This window comes from Podarcis filfolensis (assembly GCF_964270895.1).
Source record: "Podarcis filfolensis genome assembly, chromosome: 1".
Taxonomy (NCBI): domain Eukaryota; kingdom Metazoa; phylum Chordata; class Lepidosauria; order Squamata; family Lacertidae; genus Podarcis; species Podarcis filfolensis.
The window spans coordinates 120060624-120083824 of NC_139604.1; positions in this window are offsets into that span (position 1 = coordinate 120060624).

The window sequence follows — 23201 nt, forward strand, 5'->3', positions numbered from 1 at the left end:
TACCTAGGTTCCCTTGTGCAGTTGGCAAGGAGATGTATTGGTGCCTCTGATGCTGGGATAGACCATGGACAATAAGCTCAGAAAGTTTGCTTCTCATTGCCTTTCATGTTCTGCCAGTGATTTCCTCCATGGCTATCAGCTCTGTTCCATCTCCCCTCCTCCTCTTCACGTCCATCCTTCTGCCTTCCTTTCTGCCCCCTCCCTCTATTTGCCACCTTTCCTTCTCCTCCTCCCTCTCTCCCTTTATACTCCTCCTGCAACTCTCAATGTTGCAATGGCCCACACCAGTGGCCAGATTTCTCCGCTGAGGCTTGCAGGCCAGAGCTTGGGGAACATCTTAGGAAATGCACAGAGAATTGGGCGGGTGGGCTCTTAGTCACTCCAAACCAGAGTGGAGAGGGGTGATTTTTGCATGCACACACACAAAGTCCTGTGCCTTCGGCAGGTGCCAATCTAGCCAACCTCTAGGTATGCCCCTGATCAAAGGCACTTGTAGGCTATGCCACACTGGCTGTACATTTGTGCAAAGTGTGTACATTTGTACGGTTATGTAGTTGCAGGATAGTTATTATTAAAGATTTTCTTGTTTTACAGAAGTAAGTGTAATGTCTCTCATACTTTTTCCATGTAACATTTTTACAAATCCATTTCATTTGTTGAGACATTAGGGGGAGAGGGGGGAAAAAAGAAGGGGTGGAGGGAGGGAAGATGGGTGGGGGTGGGGTGGGGTGGGGTGGCAATGTTTCTGTTATGCTTAATGTCTGTAGGGTTTGGTGTCAGCGTTGCTTGTGCTGTTCACTTGTGTTCCTTTCATGGTGAAAAAGGTTGGGTTTGGCCTAGGGTGTGGTTGTTTGTTTGTGATTGGCTGTGGTGATCTTTGTTTTTGTGTGTGAGTGGGGTGGGTGGGTATTTTGGATCAGGTTAGCCATATTGATTTGTATGTTGTAGGTGGATTATTGTCGTTGTCTTGTTGGGCTGTGTATGTGAAATATACTCAGAGTCGCAAAGTGATTTCATGCTCTTTATTCAGCTCATAGTGGTGAGGAGGAATGAATGAAGTCCCCTCAAAGTATCTGCTTTATATACATTACTTACACAATGGGCTGCACATGATTGGCTAATTCCGGAATTCTACTGTAAGCCAATCAGGTTGTGGATTCACTTCTATCTGGAGCATGATTGGGTGGTTCCTGCCAACCAATCATACTGCTGCATTGTTCTAGGACCAATCTGACTGCTGCATTCTGAATCCTATTGTTCTAGGACCAATCAGACTGCTGCCTTTTGGATCCTATTGTTCTAGGACCAATCAGACTGCTGCAGTTTGGATCCTATTCAACTCAGTACATAACAGTATGTGATAAAGGGGAGCCATACCGGGGTAAAGGCGTCTTCTTCTGTTTGTCCCCGTGTCAGTTTCAGTTTATTGGTTAATTTTTCTAGTAGGGCTGTTTCCATACTATTTGGTACCATTGGTCCATGCTTACTCCTGACAGGTCTCTCCAGTGTCTGGCTATGGTGTTTCTGGCTGCTGAAAGTAGGTGGGTTATGAGTTCTTTGTGGTGTAAATGGTCATTGTTGTCTTGAAAGATGTTTAGTAGGGCCAATTCTGGGGTGATGTCTTCCAGCTGGAACTCACTGGAACTCAGTTTGGGCACCTCTCAGATGGGCACCATTGCCATTATAAGAGAACAAGGGAGGCATTTGAGGTGAGTTCCTGCACCTCTTTCCCTAGAAATATAGCACCGAGTGAAATAATGGAACTCGTTTCCTCAGGAGAAGTGATGGCCACCAACTTGGATGGCTTTAAAATAGGATGGGACAAATTCATGGAGGTGAAGGCTATCAATGGCTGCTGTGCTCTGCCTCCCTATTCTGAGGCAATAATGCTTCAGAATACCATCTACTAGAAGCCACAGGAGGGGAGAGGGCTCTTGCACTTGGGTCCCACTTGTTGGTTTACCACTATGAGGCATTTCTCGTGTTCTTCCTATAACATGAAAGCTTGAGTTAACTGGCTTCCATTGCTGCTAAAACTATTGTCCTCCCAATCTTGCTGTATGCTTGTGAAACTTATAAATGCCATCTCCAACTCCTCGAAAGATTCCATCAACGGCATCTCCGGAAATTTTTACACATCTCTTGGGAAGGCAGGCAAACAAATGCCAGTGTACTGGAAGAAGCAAAGTTCACCAGTGTCGAAGCGATGATTCTTCAACATCAACTTTGTTGGACTGGTCATGTTGTGTGGATGCCTGATGGTCATCTTCCAAAGCAACTACTCTATTCTGAACTGAAAAATGGAAAGATTAATGCTGGTGGTCAATAAAATATGTTCAAAGACTCTCTCAAGGCAAATCTTAAAAAATGTAGTATAAACACTGACAACTAGGAAACACTGGCCTGCAAGCGCTCCAATTGGAGAACAGCCTTTACCAAAGGTGTCATGGGTTTTGAAGATGCTCAAACTCAAGACAAAAGGGAGCAACACGCTAAGAGGAAGACAAGCTTCGCAAGCCCTCACCGTGATCAACTCCCTCCTGGAAACCTATGTCCCCACCGTGGAAGGACGTGTAGGTTCAGAATTGGCCTCCACAGTCACTTACGGACTAACTGTTAAAACTGCATTTATGGAAGACAATCGTACTCAGCTATGAGTGATTGCCAAAGAGAAAGAAGATTGCTGCTAAAACAAGCCCTTAGCTGCTGCTGCTGCTAATGATGATGATGATGATGATGATAATGCTAGTTACGGGTAGGTAGTCATGTTGGCCTGCCATAGTCGAAACAAAATAAAAAAAATTCTTCCTGTAGCACCTTAGAGACCAACTAAGTTTGTTATTGGTATGAGCTTTTGTGTGCATGCACACTTCTTCAGATACTGAAGATCTGAAGAAGTGTGCATGCCCACAAAAGCTCATTACAATAATAATGCTATTATTTATACCCCACCCATCTGGCTTGGTTTCCCCAGCCACTCAGGGAGGCTTCCAGCACATATAAAAACATAATAGAACGTCAAACATTAAAAACTTCCCGATACAGGGCTGCCTTCAGATGTTTTCCAGAGAAGCAGGACAAAGGCGCCTTTCACCCACATTGTGCATTACAGGTTCACTGCCTGCTTTACCTTCAGTAATCTTCCCGGATACTGCGTGGCCACTATTGAATTTCAGTCAACTTTCTGGAAGAGAACATTTTATTACCTTCCCAGTAACTGCTGGTTTCATTACTTTCCTAGTAGCTGATGACCTCATTCATCCACTGCTTCCACAGCCACCTCCACACTATTAAATGTCACAGTTTACCTTGGAGGTACTCTTGCACTCTGGGTTTTAAGTGAAAAGGTGCTGGTTTTTGCTTTGTTTTTGTTTGTTTTTAATTACACGTATTTAAAATGGAAAGTGAGTCAGATTTGGTGCCCTTAGAAATAAAGACAAAAACTAAACACTCAGTATGAGTATGACAATTATAGTGATACCTTGGTTCTCAAATGCTTTGGTTCTCAAATGCTGAAAACCCGGAAGTAAGTGTTCCGGTTTTCAAACATTTTTCAGAAGCTGAACGTCCAATGCAGTTGTTGGCTATTGTTTCCGGGGCACCTGCACCAATCAGAAGCTGCACCTTGGCTTTCGAACATTTTGGAAGTCAAATGGACTTCCAGAACAGATTAAACGTGGCACTTTTGTTTTTACTATTTATTTTGCGCTTTTGTTTTTGAGGCTTTTTCAGTTAATTTGTTTTTGTGACTGTGTGGAACCCAGTTCAGCTACTGAGGGATTGAATGTGTGACTGCGGAAATGGATAAAAGCCCTGCATCCAAACAATGACTATCATCTGTGCAGGTAAGAAAAAAAAATAATTTTAATTTTTATCATCTACAATACTGTCTTATTTATTTTATAGTACTGATTACTGCTTTCATTTTATGGATCAATGGTCTTGTAGGATAGTAAAATTGATGTTAAATTGCTGTTTTAGGGGTTGTTTTCAAAAGTCTGGAACGGATTAATCTGTTTTGCATTACTTTCTATGGGAAAGCACGCCTTGGTTTTGGAACGCTTTGGTTTTGGAATGGACTTCCGGAATGGATTAAGTTTAAGAACCAAGGAACCACTGTGTAACAATAATGGCAACAATACCAATGTGCTTAATTGATTTATTTGCCTCTTGATACAAAACGCTTCTAAGCCATTTACATGCACTTGCGGACACCCAACTACACTGAATGTTGGAAGACTCAGGACAGATAAAAGATACAGTGGTACCTCGGGTTAAGTACTTAATTCATTCTGGAGGTCCGTACTTAACCTGAAACTGTTCTTAACCTGAAGCACCACTTTAGCTAATGTGGCCTCCTGCTGCTGCCACGCCGCCGTAGCACGATTTCTGTTCTTATCCTGAAGCAAAGTTCTTAACCTGAAGCACTATTTCTGGGTTAGTGGAGTCTGTAACCTGAAGCGTATGTAACCTGAGGTACCACTGTATAGTACTTTTTCATGCAGCGCATAAACTATGGAACTTGCTTCCTCATGAGGCAGTGATGGTTACCAACTTGGAAAGTTTTAAAAGAGGATTGGGGGGGAAATCATGGAGGAGAATGTTATTGATGGCTGCCAGTTGTGATGGCTGGGCTCTGCCTCCACAGCCAGAGACAGTGATGCTTCTGAATACCAGCAGCTGGAAACTGCAGGAAGGAAGAGTGGTTTTGTGCTCAGATCCTGCTTGCAGGCTTCTCACAAGCATCTGGTAGGCTGCTGGACTAGATGGGCCATTGGCCTGATCCAGCAGGCTTTTCTTATGCTCTTATGTCTGCACAACTCATCATTCATGGAAGCCACTAAGCTGTCTGTATGCTTTTTGTTGATTTTCCCCTTACCTGCCTGTCCTCACATACCTTCTCCTTTTCCTGCCCTGCTCTGCTCTGCTCTGCCTTGCTGTAACTGGCCGTCCTCTCTGTCCCCTACCCTCACCTTACAGAGTGCTACCTCCTTTGTGGACTTTTAAAATGCGGGGCATTTTAATGGAAGGCTGCATTCTCTCAGGGGCAGTCTGCTGGGGAACCTATCTGGGGGTTGGCATGGACAGCTTCAAGAATGGATGGGGTTAGAGTCAAAAGTGAGCAGGGCACATGCACAGCCTCTCCTTCTACAGCTACCTGCTGCTACCTTCCCCCTTTCTTTCCGGCTGCATGAAACAAGACTTCTTCTTCTTCTTCTTCTTCTTCTTCTTCTTCTTCTTCTATCACTCGTAGCCGAGTCAAATTGTCTTCCATAAACACGGTTTTAACAATGAGCCCATAAGTGACTGTGGAGGCTAATTCTGGATCCACACATCCTTCCACAGTGGGGACATTGGTTTCCAGGTGGGAGCTGATCATGGTGTGGATTTGCCAAGCGTGCCTTCCTCCTAGCACGTTCTCCCTTGCGTCCTGAGTTTGAGTGTCTTCAAAGCCCCCTGTCCTGGGGCCTCCACAGCAACTGCCTCTTCTGCCCCAATAAGACTAAGCCCCCTTTCATCACCAAAAGTCTCAAAGACAGAAGTCCTGACACATATCAAGGAGGGGAGGTGGTGAGAATATAATGGGATATGACTTCCATTAAAGTCTTGGGCCCCTGAAGACATCTTGCCTTTTAAAAGGCATTTAATCTTTATAAATCATGCTCTCTTGACCATCCAATTGCTTTTGCTTCTTGGCCAGATTCCTACCATAGGTAGCCAAGTTGATGCAAGGGGAAAGTATTGGGTAAGACTAAATAGGCTCTTGAGATGGATCACTACCAACAGAAAGGAAAGGTTAGGATCCATGAGAGGCCCGGGCTTTGAAAAACCCACTGAGTCCTTTCTTGTATCTGTAGGAATGAGTTTAAAGAAAGGGTGAGATGGCATTGGGGGTGACCATCTGCAACTGATCAAGTCATTGCAGGACTCCCCCTCCTCGCAAGTTTTTATTTTTATTTTTTAAATATTTTTTTTGGTCTCTTGAAGCCTGTGAAGGAAAGGCTGGATGCCTTCCTAATGCACATGCTGTAGTTTAGCCAGGACATCTGGGGCCGATGCAGAAACTGCTGGGTGAGATGGACTGTGTTCCCAGGTAGTAAATAAGCCGAGATAGATGTGAGGGCCCCATCTGGCCTTCATCTGTTGCTCTCTCCAAAGCTCCAGGAGCCTTTGTGCCTCTGAGGCATCCCTGCCTGACCCCCTTATTATGATTTGTGATGAGAAGGAAGAAATTGGCTTCTCATGCATCCAGCCTTCGAGATAATTTTAAAAAAATAAATGATTGGGAGAACTAATGTTCTGAAGCAAAATGGAACACAGCAAGATGGAGGGTTGGTTGGGGGGGGGGCTCACATCCCAATAGCAATTTGGATCAGCCGGGTTGTGGTTTACCATTGAACTACTGTGAAAATTAGATGTGGGCTGAATTCAAGTCAGTTCACAATCAAACTGACCAAAATTCACACTTGTCCAGATTTTGCAATGCCATTGTGCAGCCAAGAAATGTGTGGGGAAATGCACACACTAGGCTAAAGCTTGCATAGGAATGCATGTATTGGTGAAAATAGCCTGCAAAAATACAATACATCTGGGAAAACTGCTTTGCAAAAATGTGTATGTTAGGGGCAAATGCATAGAAAAATGAGAACACTGGGACTAAATTGCTGGTGGAGTTTCTTGGGGAGTTTAAGAAAAAAATGCAAACTGTTGTGCAATGTGGAGAACTGGACTGACTATGGGAAAAATGAGAAATGGAGAAAAACCAAAAGTGGCACAGTCACCCACTCCTCGTTACTAGTAAGCACCATTTCACATGTCAGTCATTCAAGAGGTTGCATATAATGGGCTAAATCCAAAGGAAGTTGAACGCATGGAAATCACATTGTAATTGACGGCACTTCACTACTCAGTCAAAGGGCTTATTGGCTGCCTAACTTTCTGTATTATGTATCATATTTATTAGAGCTATTCTGAAAAGAATTCACTGGGCTGTTGGCTTTTTGCAAACCTTTTCAGTTTCTCCCCTTTTTGGTGTTTTCTTGACCTTCATGTTCTCTTGCCCTCAGTGACATCACATACTAGAATCTGATTGGCTACATTCCATTGCTATGTCATCCCATTCGCCATGTGATTCCTCTCAGCATGGGAGAGTTATCTGATGGCAGAGAAAGGACCAGTACTCTCCCTTCTCCCTTCCTCTGTTCGTCAACTTTGACAGGCCTTTTATTAATAGAGCTAATAACACTGCGACAATGCACGGGTACAAATCTGCAATGCTCATTCCATCAGTTCCACAGTACGCCCTGCTGAGTTCAGTGATTTCAATAACTTTTTCAGCCACCTTCTTTGCCCTTCTGCACTGACATCATAAAATGCTCTTTGCATGTGTGAGGCATTATTATAGTCAGACCAACAATAAATGTTTTGCCAGATAGGCACATGAAGGAGCAGAAGCTCACAGCGCTATCCTGACAAAATTCCTAGAGAGAACTCTGTGAGATTGCTTTCTTTGTCTACCTCAGCAGGAAACTGTAACATGACATCCTTCCTTCCTTCTGGCTTATGCATTTCTGTATATATTACTTGGCTGGAGAACTGCATGGCAAAACGGGGATAATTTTGAATTTAAAAGGATAGATGTGTTTCAGTTCTCAGTGTGAATTAGGCAGGTTCACCTTTAAATGCAAACCTTGTTGAATTTCTCTGCCATCCCTGCAGGACAATTTTGCATGGGTGGAGATGAATGAATAATAAAGTAAGATTAAGTTTTTATTCATAAATATGTATTCTCCCATGCAAATATTTATACCTCCAGAAAAATAGTGTGGTGTATTAAGCTGGAGTACTTACTTTAAAACTCTCTTACATGATTTGATGCACCTAATTTAGTTAATTCCACATCAGATAGATAGATAGATAGACAGACAAATGATAGAGTGAAAGAGAGATTTGGGAAAGTGTTGTTTGACTGATCAGCCAGCAGAGAGCAGCACTGTTTAGACTGGCATTCAACAAACAACTTCCAGGCGTTTTAATTTTTTGCATCATTATATGTGATATAACATGTTGCTAAATACATTAAACGAAACGCTTTCCTTTTTCCATTAGTCACTGCTGCTTGATGCCAACACATTCCACCATCATGCAAAAAATATGTGACATATATATTTGATTCTAATTTGTCATGTGTTTTGGGGCTGTAATATGGGGGGGGGGGGGGAGAGGAACTCTTAAAATTCATCACAGATGTAGTAAGGATTTTTATAGAAGGAATTCAATTGATGTTCTGAAGAAGGGCATCCAGTCATTTAAATGTTTCTGTGCGACGTCTTGGAACGGTACTTGTCTTGAGCAACGCTCAGAAACTGTTTTATGCAAATGAAAATCCCTCCCCCTTTGGTAGTGACTTCTGATTGGTCAGGATGAGACAGTGTTTATCCTCTTTCATTTACATCACTATCCTGCATCCAGGGATTGGACTGGAGCTGGTGCAGCACAGTGGTGAGGAGACTGAGCTACTAATCAGGAAGTCCTGGATTCAAATCTCACCTCTGCCTTGGGCTCACTCTCAGGGTTTGTTCACATTACAGTGGTACCTCGGGTTAAGCACTTAATTCATTCCGGAGATCCACTCTTAACCTGAAACTGTTCTTAACCTGAAGCACCACTTTAGCTAATGGGGCCTCCTGCTGCTGCCACGCGATTTCTGTTCTCATCCTGAAGCAAAGTTCTTAACCCGAGGTACTATTTCTGGGTTAAAGATAAAGGAAAAGGGACCCCTGACCATTAGGTCCAATCGTGGCCGACTCTGGGCTTGCGCGCTCATCTCGCTTTATTGGCCGAGGGAGCCGCCGTTTGTCCGCAGACAGCTTCCGGTGAACCAGAGCAGCACACGGAAACACCGTTTACCTTCCCGCCAGAGTGGTGCCTATTTATCTACTTGCACTTTGACGGGCTTTCGAACTGCTAGGTTGGCAGGAGCAGGGACCGAGCAACAGGAGCTCACCCCGTCGCGGGGATTCGAATTGCCGACCTTCTGATCGGCAAGTCCTAGGCTCTGTGGTTTAACCCACAGCGCCACCCGCGTTCCCCTGTTAGGATTACAAGTAGTTAATGCATTTAATACATTGCCTGGGCCGTGGGTGGCGCTGTGGGTTAAACCACAGAGCCTAGGACTTGCCGATCAGAAGGTCAGTGGTTCGAATCCCAACAACGGGGTGAGCTCCTGTTGCTCAGTCCCTGCTCCTGCCAACCTAGCAGTTCAAAAGCATGTCAAAGTGCAAGTAGATAAATAGGTACCGCTCCAGGGGGAAGGTAAACAGCATTTCCGTGCGCTGCTCTGGTTCACCAGAAGCGGCTTAGTCATGCTGGCCACATGACCCAGAAGCTGTACGCCGGCTCCCTCAGCCAGTAGAGCGAGATGAGCGCCGCAACCCCAGAATCGGTCACGACTGGACCTAATGGTCAGGGGTCCCTTTACCTTTACCTTTACCTTTACCTTTCCTTCAAGAAGCTCAAGGTGGTGTTTGTATTTTAGGCTCACAGCAACCCTGTGAGTTAGCTTAGGCTGAGGGTGCATGGCTGGCCCAAGTGCAGCCAGTGAGCTTCATAGCTGGGCCCCCATTTTCTCAAATGAAATATTTTCCAGCCTTTTGAACTTGTCCTCCTAATTGTCCAAGGAGAGTACAGATGGGTGAATATGTCAGTTTCAGTTTCTATCCTATTTCTAATTTTTTCCAATCTTAAGTTCAAGTTTCCACATTTCCACATCAGTTTGCAATTTTTCTTTAAAAAAAAATACCCATCAAAATCAATCAGTGTTTTAATGTGGATTTCTCCTAATGTGCACCCATTTGTATGCAATTTCGTCTAATACGCACATTTTTGCAAGGCATTTTCCCCTAATTTATTGCCTTTTCAAATGTTCTTCTTTTTTTACTAACATGTGCATTTTTTATGCACAGTTTGCCCTCACATATGCTCTTTTTTTGGCTGAAAATCTGCATTGCAAAATTCAGAGAAGTGTGACTTTTAAAGAAAGACGGCGCTTTGATTCTTGCATTATTTCAGGAACTATGAATCTGGGAGTTTCGCCTTTAAATGCAACCTGAATCCAGGTTCTCTCCAACCCCTGAAAGAGAGTAGCAACAATGAAGATGAGGCTTACAGAGCTTTGGACTTGCCTGAGGCAAAACTGAAGCAGATTCCTAGAGAAAGAAAATATTTATTCAGGAAAAAGGACATAAATACATGAAGGACACATGAAATAGCCAGAAATCTAAGATCTGCTTTCTGAAGGCCTTCCTTGGGTCATCAGTACCATACCAGGAGAGGTCAGGCACGCGGTAGTCATTCCATCAGTAAGTCAAAGCCTTTTCCTTTGAGAATTTTAATGGCTTTTAAAAAGCAGCTTTTATTAATTGTTTTTATCAGAGCTTCAGCTGGATTTTACAGCTCTCTTTTGCTTATAAGACCTTCCGATGACTTTCTAAATTACATTAGCCCGTGTCCTCTTTCTATCCTTCTGCTGCTTTATCTCAATTTGGTGTGCTTTTCCCCCTTTTCTTTTGCAACCTTTGAATATTTTCTAGAGGTGCAGGGCTTTAAAATGTCTTAGATAAATAAAAAAAAAAACAATATGGGCATATAAGCAGTTGGTGGAGTCTTAAAAAAAAATAAATTACTTAAACATTGTCCTAGGCTTGAAGTTGTAGACATGCTGTTGACAACAACTGCGGCTCTCAGACAGAGGTCTTACCCAACCCTAAGACCCTTTAAGTTTGATTTGGGAGTTGCAGGCAAAGCAAACATTGGGAGTTGCTTCAGGCAAAGCAAACATTCTACAACTTAGCTCTGGGCTCTTGTGATGTTATTAGAGACATGCTAAAAATTCCAGGTTCATTCCCTGGAACCTTCAGGTAGGGTCTAATCACCAATTTAAACCTCTTTTGTTGACCACCAGCATTACACTTTCCATTTTTAAGTTGGGAATAGAGTACAATGACTTTGTAAGCAAGCATTTTGGTTTCCCTGCGAATATCCCGGTCCTCAAAAACTCTGCACTTCAATCGGGCGAAAGCCACACTCGCAGAGTTCAGGCAACAAAAGAGGTTAAAGACTGTCTCAAGGCAAATCTAAAAAAATGTAGTATAAACACCAAAAATTGGGGAAATCTTGCCTGTGAGTGCTCCAATTGGAGAACAGCCTTTACCAAAGTTGTCATGGGCTTTGAAGATACTCGAACTCAGGACGCAAGGGCGAAACGTGCTAAGAAGAAGGCATGTTTGGCAAATCCACACCGTGATCAACTCCCGCCCAGAACCCAATGTCCTCACTATGGAAGGACGTGTGGATCCAGAATTGGCCTCCACAGTCACTTACGGATTCATTGTTAAAACCGTGTTTATGAAAGACAATCTTATTTGGCTATGAGTGATCGCCAAAAAAGAAGAAGAAGAATCACCAATTAGTGTAGACAATACTGAGCTGGTTGGACCAATGGCCTGACTTGGTATAAAATAGCTTCTAATACTCCTATCTCATAAAATGAACACTTTTCCTGCTAGGAGCCAACCAAGCATTGCAAGAGTGTAGGGCAGCTTATTGTTGTTGCTGTTATTTTATTGTTACGTTTTATTTATACCCCACCCACTGGCTGGGTTTCCCCAGCCACACTGGATGGCTTATAGCATATATAAAACATAATAAAACACGACCCTATATCCTTCATATATCGAGTCCACATGTACACACAAGGCACACAAGGCACATGGAATATAAGAGAGACCTCTGCATATAGGGCGGTATATAAATAATAATAGTCATACCTCGGGTTACAGACACTTCAGGTTGCATTTTTTCGGGTTACGGACTACCGAAACCTGGAAGTACTGGAATGGGTTACTTCCTGGTTTCAGTGGTCGTGCATGCGCAGAAGCACTAAATCGTGCTTTGCGCATGTGCAGAAGCGCTGAATCACAACCCGTATCCTGCACGGATCACATTCACAACCCGAGCGTCCACTGTAATAATAGGGTGAGCCTGACAAAGCAACCAGTTTAGCATGGGTTTTTGTTTTTTTTAAGGATGGGATTCAACCCAGAGTATGAGACTGCTTAAAGGAGATACTACACCTAGCCCCATGGGCATGCTCCACAATTCCTTGCAAGCCCTCTAGAATGTTACAAAAAAGGACATTCCGACCAAACATCAAGAAGAACTGTCTGAGGTTAAGAACTGTTTGACAGTGGAGCAGGCTTCCACCTTCCTTGGAGGTGTTTAAGCAGGGATTGGATGGTCATCTGTCATGGATGCTTCAGTTGAGGTACCTGCATCGCAGGGGGTTGGACTAGATGACCCTCAGGGTCCCTTCCAACTCTACAATTCTATGATTCTATTTTTCTAAGCAGAAAGCTTTGATAGATGGAAAGAGAAGTGTGTTGTTGTTTTCCTTTCAGATGGTCAGTGTGCCCCAAGGTAGACTATTATATATTTTTGCAGGCTATTAATTCTTATGGACCTGCTTGTATAGCCTGCACTGCCTGGAGTTTTGCTTTGGTCTTCAGATCCATGCCTGACAACGTTTGAGAACAGACAGGATTCTTTATCTTGGCTTAACTCTCAAGCCCCAAAGCAGCCCGTCGCGACTGCCAACTGAGAAATGACATAGCGCAAAGGCCACAAATGTGTCCAGAGAATCAAAAGTTGAACGATGCTGTTAGGAAGTTATGTCATTCTATCCTCCTACTGCAGAACACTGTCTGTATTATGGTTCTGGGCTTCTAACAGCTACATGACTGACAAAGGATATACAACAGGTGCTGCTTTTCATGCCAGTGAAGTTCTGCACCTGTTGGGTTTCTGCTTATCTTTCAACTGTTAAAGCACAGAAGTTCCTTCAGGAAAGGACTGGCTTCTCTTAATTCTCGTTCGAGTAACTACATGCAAGGATTAGGAATGGAACAATGTGTCACTTCCAGTTTCTCGTTTTTCCAATCTTAAAGTCACCCAATTTCCACACGAGTTTGCATTTTTTTTTAAAAAAAAAAGTCCTCATGCATTTCTGTGCTTCTTTCTCCTAAGACACACATTTCTGTACACAATTTGATAAAACACATACATTTTGCAAGTAATTTTCCTACCCCTCCAGAGCAAGAGAAAACTCCATCTTCCATGTGACAGCCCTTGAGATATTTGAAGATGGCTATTGATCTCCTCCCAGGTCTCTCCCCATCAATACCTCCTCTCACTGGCCCTCCTTAAATGTTTTTGCCTGCCTATAAGTGTCATTGCCTGTGTGGAGGATAAAAAGAGGTGTACAAGGAAATGAAGGATGTGGTGCTCCACCTATTTTTGCTTCTGGCCTGTGGCCATAGCTGTCAGCTTACAGATTTGAAAATAAGGGACCAGCAGCCTCGAAAATAAGGGATCAGCAGCCAAAATAAGGAATTTTCCAAGCACAGGTATGTTCAACTTCTGAGCCCCTCCAAGCCAAAGGCAGAAAGCCCAGTCAGCAGCCAAACGAAGCCTCAAGCGGTGGTGCCCATAGCACAGCAACCCGGCAAAGGGGATGCAGCAAGGGAAACCACCATCACCTCTCCGCTGGGAAGCACAGAGCAAAGGCGAGTCCCCAGGCAACGCGGCCGATTTGATCAGACCAAGGCATGCAAGCTCCACTCCCCAGTCGTTATTAGATTCCTTATTGGATGAGCAACGCAGCCAAGCAACACAGTTGGAACCTCCCTCCTCCCTGGCCTGCAGGGAGGGAGGAACAGGAACTGCTTCCTTTGAAACCCGGGAAATTTAAGGGACATCATCAATAAGGGATAGCAGCGGGACACGGCACTGGGATAAGGGAGTTTCCCGCCAAATAAGGGGCGGTTGACAGCTGTGCCTGTGGCCTGTGGCCCCTGAAAGACCTCAGGATGAAAAAGGTCCCCCTCCTGGCATGCGTATTTATGGTATAGCAAAGGGAAGGTACATAAAGGATTCCATATTCACATCATTAGGAAATCATTGGTAAAATTATGGGGAAAATATAAAGATCTGTTAAAACAAAAAACACCATGGTGGTTGACCCCAGCGGAAGCAATTTCAATTAAAAGGATAAATATAGAAGGAAAATGGCCTACATAGGGAGATCTGTTGATAGAAAGAGAAGGGAAACTAAAACTTAAGGATTATGATGAGATAAGAGAATATGTTCATGACTGGCTGCAACATCGTAAATTAAATGAGGTTTTTAAGAAGATAATAAGAAAGGATTTGATTATACCATATCTAGATTTCAAAGAGAAATTGTAGATGATAATAATAAACTCTTAAAGAAAATGTATGATTTATTGTTAGAATGGGAGACTAAAGAGGTCAAATCTGTAATGATGAAATGGGCAGAAGATATAGGACATAACTTACAAATGGAAGATTGGGAAAAATTGTGGAAAGTTAATTTAAAATTTACTGATTGTATATTTCTAAAGGGGAAATATATTTCTGCCAGTCCAAAGCAGAGGTTAAGAACAGAGGCCAAGGTGAACTAGGTATAAAAGACGTGTGGTGTTGGCGGTGGAAGTCTTTTAAAATATTTTAAGCAAGATTTGTATTTTGTAACATGGAAATGCATACTTGTGTGTAAGTACAAATTTGAAATTATTGTTTATGGTTAACATTTTTCTGTTTTCTAACTTTTCTTTTTTCTTTTCTTCTTTTCTTTTTTTCTAAACATTGTTTTGCAATATGTAAATAATTATGTTCACATGCATATGTTTGAAATTTGTCTTTTATTTCTTTTTTTTGGTCATTCTTGTATTATTTAATAAAATTAATAAATATTTTTTTTAAAAGCAGTCTGCAAGACACTGTGCCTCTCCTAGCAAAAGATGAGAGGAGGCCCCAGTTTGATAACAAACAGCCCTTGCTGGGGTCATCCTCACTCTTTGTAGTGGGATGGATTCTTGCCAGGTACTTTAGCCTGCTGGCTGACTGCTCCCCCAGACAAACTGTTTGGTGTGGGCTGGGTGGGGGGTCACACATGTGATGACATAATATCATAGAGGAGGGAGCCTTCATCCCCTAAGCAGCTTGGCCAGGGAGGGTTTAGTCCCCGCAGGCAGAGGGGGAAAAACTGGCAATCAATGATCTGTGCAATTATGAAACCATCCAGTGGCACGTCATTAAGCCAATGGCTGAGTCAGAGTGCGAGGGGGGGGGGGAGAAAGATTTTACACACATACAGAGGGAGATCAGAGACGGAGAGAGAGATTGAGGAATGTTCCTGGCACCGGACACAAGTTGGTGGTGTTGAAATTCCAGGAGGAAAAAGCCAAACGTCCAATCTGGAAAGTGCAAAATATGCAGAGAATACTGTTAATAAATCTGGGAGGGCATGCTAAATTAATTTAAAATTATACAGAGAGGGATATGGACTGTGCCACAGTGGAAACTATGTACTCGGTCACTCAAGATTCCTCGTGAGCAAACCATGTGCATGACACCAATTCTCCAGCTGATTTTCATTGCCACCAATTCTCCAGCTGATTTTCATTGCTTAGATGGACAAACTGGGTCTCTTCCTCGTTGCATTGGCTGTCATGCTTCCTTCCATATCTGTTGTGGAGAGGGTGCCTCACACAGCTGCCCAGGCTGGAGAACAGGGCACTGAAATGATGCTACAGCTGCCAATTCACATTGGAGCCATCCGATCAGCAAAATTAAGCAGTATTGGTTGGAGCCAGTAAATGCCAGATCAAATCAAGTTCCTCTCATGACCTAGTGTACTTGGACTTGCAAAAAGCTTTAGACAAAGTACCTCATCAAAAACTCCTGAGTAAGCTTAGCAGTCAAGGAAGAAGTGGAGAGGTCCTCTTCTGGATCAGGAATTGGCTAAGAAGCAAAGAGTAGGAATTAATGGACAGTTTTCCAAATGGAGAAGTAGAGAAAGTGAACTCCCACAAGGATCAGTATTGGGATCGGCCCTTTTTAACTTGTCCGTAAACGATCTGGAGTTAGGAATGATCAATAAGGTAGCCAAGTTTGCTGGTGATACAAATTGCTGTTAAAATTAAGAGAGATTGTGAAAACCCCAAAAGGACCTCTCCTAACCATGAATGGGTGGTTAAAAAAAAAGGTTGCCCAATGAACAAATGTAAACAAGTGTAAAGTGATGCATGTCGCGGCAAAAACTTAATTTTGCATATACACTCATGTGGTCTGAACTGGGTTTGACTTACCAGGAAGGGGGTCACAGTAGATAGCTCCAGAAAGATGTTGACCTAGTGTGTTGCAGCTGTTAAAAATAGCCAAAATCTATGCTGGGCATCACGTGGAAAGGAACTGAAAACAAAACTGTCCATATCATAATGCCATGATATAGATCGAAGGAGTACTGTGTACAGTTCTGCCTCACCTCAAAGCAGATATCGTAGGTTCAGAAAAGGGTTACCAAGATGATCGAAGGCATGGGGCAACTCCCCTATGCGGAGAGAGTGCCATGTTTGGGACTTTTTATTTTAGAGAAAGAGCAAGTAAGAGATGAGATGATAGCAGTTTCTAAGATTATGCACAGCATGGAGAAAGTGGATGGGGAAAAGGTTTCTCTTTCTCTCATGACACTAGAACTCATGGGCATCAAATTAAGCTTATGTTGGAAGCCTGGGCATAATTAACTTCTAGGTGGGGTAAAGGGATTACAAGAAGTTATTTAAGATTTTCTTTGCATATGTATTTGGTGCTCTTTCTGACTCTCTGCATCTCTTATATGAGCCATTCAGTAAACTGGGTTTACTGGCAGAGTGATTACGCTAGCAGGAGACTACAAACAGTTCAACATGGTTACAACTGCTCGGAATGTGAGATTCCCAAACTCAAAACAGGACAGAATGTCAACTGGGAATCAATCCAGCTAAGTGATAGGAACAATATTCCCTGTGCCCACTCAATGAATGTGATAAATTCAGTACCGAAGACACATGGAAAAATCACAAACAAAACCAAATTCAGTCATAGTCTGTTGCAAATTAATCTCTCAGCAGTGTGTCAAGAATTCTTTCATTGGATTTACATGAAAATGGAAAAAATGCAGGACGCTCCAGCTGCTGGTGTGAAGTTTGTATAACCAAGCATGAAGTCTGCATAAACAGTAGTGTGCAAGTGCCATAGCTCAGTGGCCACTGAGCCTCTTGGGCTTGCTGATCAGAAGGTCGGTGGTTCGAATCCCCGTCACAGGGTGAGCTCCCGTTGCTCTGTCCCAGCTCCTGCCAACCTAGCAGTTTGAAAGCATGCCAGTGCAAGTAGATAAATAGGTATTGCTCCGGCGGGAAGGTAAACGCCGTTTTGTGCACTCTGGTTTCCGTCATGGTGTTCCGTTGCACCAGAAGTGGTTTAGTCATGCTGGCCACTTGACCGAGAAAGCTGTCTGTGGACAAACACTGGCTCCCTCAGCCTGAAAGCAAGATGAGCGTCGCATGCCATAGTCACCTTTGACTGGACTTAACTGTCCAGGGGTCCTCTACTTTTTTTTTTTAACCTTAGTCAGTGCAGTCAATACTGAGCTAGAATGAACGATGGTCTGACTCAGTGTATTATTAATTAATTGATTATTATTAATTAATTAATTGATTAAGTTTCTATGCCACCCTTCATCCGAGGATGGCAGGGTGGTTTACAATACAAAAACACAAGAATACAGCAACGAACAAAAATTATATGTCCCTACAGTTGTTGTAGTAGTAGTTGTAGTAGTTGTTGTTGTAATATCTAGATTCTATGGGAAAGTGTAGCTCCAGTAGCATAGAACTGTCAGCATTTCACTCCTCCGTTGCTGGATGTGTGATCGCTATATCACATGTCTCTGTTTACTTTCTAGGCTTGGAAAGTGTGAGGATGGAAGTCAGTCTTATCTCTCTTCCACTGTACTGTACTTTTGTACTTCTTCTTTCTCTCTCTCTCGGAGAAGAAGTGAGAGAACGCCATGATTGCTTTGTCCTGTACATATTGCTTAATAAATACTTAGAATGCACACAATCAAGCTCCACGATTGTTTCTGCTATACTCTGCTGCTAGAGCGTGCACATGTCTTTTGATATATGTCATTGGTGTGCATTGGGACTGATTTGTGAACATCCTGGGTTGTGCTTCATCAGAAAGACGCCCGGAGAGGTCTGTCTCATTCCGGGGGCTTCTTGTGCCCCACAGGTGTGTTCCAACAAGAACTTCATTACAGACTTTGCCAGGAATGCATGCTAACCTTGCTCTGCCTCCTGCAGGATAGTTCCCCTCCAAAATATTTAGTACATAGAGACCGTCCAACCTAATGGGCTGGCAACTGCCTTTCAAACACTGTACGGGATATTAGTTTCTAGCACCAGTTCAGATGCAGGTCCGGCATGCAATACCTGCATGTAGGTGGAAGTGGTAGGTTCACACGTAACTTCTTCCTCCCACCATCCATGTAGAACATACTAAGGTGTGCAAAGACACACACAAACACACACAGGTCCCACTTTTCTGAAAGCTCGCTATGCAAAAATTCACTTCTCCAAATATGATGAATTACGTAGTCTTCCAGGACTCACAGCTAAGATGTGAAATTCTTTTCAAATGTTTGCATTGTTTTTAAATATGGAAGTGTTTTGACGCTTTCCCTCGTTCTATAGTTCTGTTTCGTTTGTTTCATAAGTGCATGTTTTATCATGGCAACACACCCTGCAACCTTAAGGTAAAGGGAGGGTGTTGTTGTTGTTGTTTAGTCGTTTAGTCGCGTCCGACTCTTCGTGACCCCATGGACCAGAGCACGCCAGGCACTCCTATCTTCCACTGCCTCCCGCAGTTTGGTCAGACTCATGTTTGTGGCTTCGAGAACACTGTCCAACCATCTCGTCCTCTGTCATCCCCTTCTCCTTGTGCCCTCCATCTTTCCCAACATCAGGGTCTTTCCCAGGGAGTCTTCTCTTCTCATGAGGTGGCCTCATGGAGCCTCAGCTTCACGATCTGTCCTTCCAGTGAGCACTCAGGGCTGATTTCCTTCAGAATGGATAGGTTTGATCGTATATTGTCTCCCTGCTTATTTAACTTATATGCAGAATTCATCATGCGAAAGGTTTGGCTGGATGAATCCCAAACCGGAGTTAAGATTGCTGGAAGAAATATCAACAACCTCAGATATGCAGATGACACAACCTTGATGGCAGAAAGTGAGGAGGAATTAAAGGGAGGGTAAGAAATCTAAATCAACAAAAATGGGTGAGGCGTACAGCACAAACAACACAAAGCCTTGAGGCACCTCAGAGGCGGACAGCTTTATGACAGCATGGGCTTTCGTGGACTGCGGTCTGCTCCATCAGATGCATGAAGCGTTCTCCTGAGTGTGCTCATGGTTTGATCGCAGCATGGGGTAGAAGGATTGCATGTGAGATTTGCCCTTGGAGGAAAGAAATACTGGCAGCGGGGGACTCCTTGGCTTGTCAGTCAGTTCATATCACTGAGGCTCCAATCTTGGAAGTTCTGAGACATCGTATGGCTTGTAAATCTCCATAAAAGAACTCCTGCCAAGGGTGGATTCATACCAATGTGTCCCTTTTATGAATGAGCCATGTGCAAATAACAAATGCATGAGAAACCACACTTCCTGTTGCATAAGTTAACATTTTCCCCTGATCTTCCCTGCTGAATTCTTTATGAGGGTATGACCTCATGCCGAACAAACAGCTAGGCTTGCCTGCTAACTAATGCATGCTGTCTACATGGGGAGATCATGAAGCATGGACACTGTAGCTCAGAGGTGCGGCACAGACTTCGGTTACAGAAAGTTGGAGGAGCCAATCCGGATCTGATCATCTCTAGTTAGAAGGATCTGTGGCTGTAAATTTGGGACAGATTTCTTCATACCCTGTTTGAGTAGAAAGAAAGCACCCATCCAACTGGACCAATGAACAGACTCAGCATAAGGTAGCATCACATTCTCATGATATACATTGAGCAACATGGTTTACAGCTTTGAAAGTAAGAGACTCACTGACAACCCCTAGGAAACCCAAAGCCTTTAACTAGGGATGGATGTACACCCAGGAAAAAAACACTATAAATAGGTCAGAAATTCAATTTTTTTGTGCGACTGTTGTAGCTGAGTCCTAGGAAGCTTCCTCCTCCTCCTCCTCCTCCTCCTCCTCCTCCTCCTCCTCCTCCTCCTCCTCTTTCTTCTTCTTCTTCTTCTTCTTCTTCTTCTTCTTCTTCTTCTTCTTCTTCTTCTTCACTCGTGGCCAAGTAAGATTGTCTTCCATGATCACAGTTTTAACAGTGAGTCCGTAAGTGACTGTGGATGCCAATTCTGGATCCACATGTCCTTCCATGGTTGGAACAGAGGTTTCTGGGCAGGAGTTGATCATGGTGAGGGTTTGCCAAGCGTGCCTTCCTCTTAGCGCATTTCTCCCTTTCGTCCTGAGTTTGAGCTTCTTCAAAACCCATGACACATTTGGTAAAGGCTGTTCTCCAGTTGGAGTCCTCACGGGCCAGTGTTTCCCAGTTGTCGGTGTTTATACTAATTTTTTTTAGATTTGCCTTGAGAGAGTCTTTAAACCTCTTTAGTTGAACACTAGCATTAAGCTTTCCATTTTTAAGTTCGGAATAGCATAGTTGCTTTTGAAGACATTAATCAGGCATCTGCACAACATGACCAGTCCAACAAAGCTGATGTTGAAGAGTCCTAGGAATAATGGGAATGGAGGTCCCAAAAAAGCAGACTAATTTATTTTTGTACGTGACAACAGCCGCTAGAACTTTATATGTACAGAAGTGGAAAGAAGGGTCACCAACCAAGGAGAAATGGCTTATAAAACTGATGGACTATGCTGAATTGGTGAAGTTGGCTGCTAAATTAAGAGGACATAATGATGAAACATTTAAGGAGCAATGGAGACCATTGATGGATTACCTATCAAACTGTCACCCATACATGAAGTTGCAGGCAGGATATAAAGTATCAGCAATGGATTATTGAAAGAACCAATGATTTGGGGTTTAGACAATAAAAACATAATAATAATAATAATAATAATAATAATAATAATAATAATAATAAACATTTTATTTATATCCCGCCCTCCCCAGCCGAAGGCGGGCTCAGGGCAGCTAACAATAAAGCAGTACAACAGTACAACACAACACAACACTCTAAAATCATTCATTATAAAATTAATTCAATTCAAACCAATGGCAACCATTGGGCCAGAGCTCCGCGAAGATTGCCGAAGGAGGGAATCAGGCTGTGCCCTGGCCAAAGGCCTGGTGGAACAGCTCTGTCTTGCAGGCCCTGCTGGAAGTCCCGCAGGGCCCTAGTCTCTTGTGACAGAGCGTTCCACCAGGTTGGAGCCACAGCCGAAAAAGCCCTGGCTCTAGTTGAGGCCAGCCTAACCTCTCTGTGGCCTGGGACCTTCAAGATGTTTTTATTTGAAGACCGTAAGTTTCTCAGTGGGACATACCAGGAGAGGCGGTCCCGTAGGTATGAGGGTCCTAGGCCGTATAGGGCTTTAAAGGTTAAAACCAGCACCTTAAACCTGATCCTGTACTCCACCGGGAGCCAGTGCAGCTGGTATAGCACCAGGTGAATGTGATCTTGCAGCAAGGACCCCGTAAGGAGTCTCGCCGTGGCATTCTGCACCCGCTGGAGTGACTGGGTCAGTGTTATAAGGAAGCTAATAAAAAGGAGTAAGACAAACAAACATCAGGAAAAATGGGGTGGGGATTCAAGAAGAAACTACGTATGTTTTTTAAAAATTGTATATGATGACAAATGCTTTGAAATATTTTTGGAGAATGAATAAAAAAGTACCGGTGTACGGGGGGAGAACATAAGAGATGCTTGAATGTTGGCATTCTGGTACAGAGGCTCCTTTGGGAATCATTGTACACAGCATTTAATTAAAGGTAAAGGTAAAGGGACCCCTGACCATTAGGTCCAGTCACGGACAACTCTGGGGTTGCGGCGCTCATCACGCTTTATTGGCCGAGGGAGCCAGCGTACAGTTTCCAGGTCATGTGGCCAGCATGACTAAGCCGCTTCTGGCGAACCAGAGCAGCGCACGGAAATGCCGTTTACCTTTTCACCGGAGTGGTATCTATTTATCTACTTGCACTGGACATGCTTTTGAACTGCTAGGCTGGCAGGAGAAGGGACCAAGCAACAGAAGCTCACCCCATTGTGGGGATTTGAACCGCCGACCTTCTGTTAGCCCAAGATTTCTTATCAAGGATAAACACTCCAAAGAGCCACTTTTCACATTATTTCAATTTTTGATCGATGTTTATAAAAATGTATGCCCTGATTTTTACCCTCGGCGACAGAGCTGCTCAAAGCATTAAAAAAAAAAAAAAAAACCTCACCCTAATTCTAAACAATAAGCAATAGCAGTCAGCATGGGAGTTGAGATCCCATGACCTCCCAGCACTGGTATTGCTGTGGCTGACCAGGAAGGAGATGGAGAGTGAGACCAGCATGGAACAAACAGAATGTAAGTCCTGAGAGGCTCATTGGCTCATTTTTTCTTATGCCCAAAAAGTAATAATAATGTTTAAGCAGGTTTTTTGGTTTATTGGATAGATAAATTTGATCCCCTCCTACTGTCTCTGTTTTATCTGTTGTACATGTCTCAGAGGTGTGTGTGTGTGTGTGTGTGTGTGTGTGTGTGTGTGTGTGTGCGCGCGCGCTGAATATTCTACCTGGTTTCCATTATTCTTTGCTGCCTTCACTGGTATGTAAGCATAAGAATGCTGGAATATAAATATCTGCATTAAATATAAAAAGATACAGTGGTACCTCGGGTTAAGTACTTAATTCGTTCCGGAGGTCCGTTCTTAACCTGAAACTGTTCTTAACCTGAAGCACCATTTTAGCTAATGGGGCCTCCCGCTGCTGCCGCACTGCCGGAGCACAATTTTTGTTCTCACCCTGAAGCAAAGTTCTTAACCCAAGGTACTATTTCTGGGTTAGCGTATGTAACCTGAAGTGTATGTAACCCGAGGTACTACTATAATAGTGAAGCAAGGAAACAGCAGCAAAAAATATAAAAATGCCAAATAAGATGGGTCAAGTATAATATTATGTTTTGTAAGGGAGGGGACCAATGTTACTGCCAGAGCACATGCTCTGCATGTAGAACATCCCAGGCTGGATTCAGACCCTGGTGAATCCAGAAATATGGGCTCAGATG